We start from the raw sequence: 1025 nt of genomic DNA on the forward strand, positions 1-1025 counted from the left end.
CCTCCCAACTGCAAGATAAGGAGGAGATTCGCAAATCCTGATCACGCAGAAACATTAATCACGAATCACGAGATCTCCGATCATCATATTCTAATCCAGGGGTCAGGAACCTTTTTGGCTGAGAGAACCATGAATGCCACATATTTTAAAATGTAATTCCGTGAGAGCCATACAATGACCCATGTACCTTATGCATTATCCAATAAAAATTTGGTGTTGTCTCAGAGGACAGCTGTGATTGGCTCCAGCCACCCGCAACCATGAGCATGAGTGGTAGGAAATGAATGGATTGTAATACATGAGAATGTTTTATATTTTTAACGTTATTTTTTTTTATTAAATATTTGCGAGTCAGATACAGCCATCAAAAGAGCCACATCTGGATCATGAGCCATAGGTTCCTGACCCCTACTCTAATCTGTCCTCCTAAAAGAAGAACAGGTAAGGATTATTCTTCCTAATGATGGGAGGAGATCTGAAGTAGGGAGACCAGAAGCTCTGCTCATAAACCATCTTCCCATCCAGAAGCACTGCAGGGGCACAGGCACCCTTCCCCATCTGCTGCAGAGCAGAGACCAGGGGAACCTGTAGTCCAGGGGTCCCCAAACTTTTTACACAGGGGGCCAGTTCATTGTCCCTCAGACCGTTGGAGGGCCGGACTATAAAAAAACTATGAACAAATCCCTGTGCACAATGCACATATCTTATTTTAAAGTAAAAAAACAAAACGGGAACAAATGCAATATTTAAAATAAAGAACAAGTAAATTTAAATCAACAAACTGACCCGTATTTCAATGAGAACTATACTCTTCTCACTGACCACCAATGAAAGAGGTGCCCCTTCCGGAAGTGTGGAAGTGCGGCGGGGGCCGGATAAATGGCCTCAGGGGGCCGCATGTGGCCCGCGGGCTGTAGTTTGGGCACCCCTGCTGTAGTCCTCAGTGTCAGAAGAGACTGCAGTGTAATCTCACATCAAGCAAAACAAGCATGGCTTTGAAGTAATAGAGCCCAGGCTGACAGCAA

The 1025-nt window shown here is 44.7% G+C and overlaps 1 pseudogene; it reads right to left on the bottom strand.

Moving 5' to 3' along the window:
- Nucleotides 1-350: 350 nt before the first annotated feature.
- On the bottom strand, nt 351-464 carry LOC136327416 (U8 small nucleolar RNA; annotated as a pseudogene).
- Between the last annotated feature and the right edge of the window lie 561 nt (nt 465-1025).

The sequence above is a fragment of the Saccopteryx bilineata genome, chromosome 2 (assembly GCF_036850765.1).
Source record: "Saccopteryx bilineata isolate mSacBil1 chromosome 2, mSacBil1_pri_phased_curated, whole genome shotgun sequence".
NCBI lineage: Eukaryota > Metazoa > Chordata > Mammalia > Chiroptera > Emballonuridae > Saccopteryx > Saccopteryx bilineata.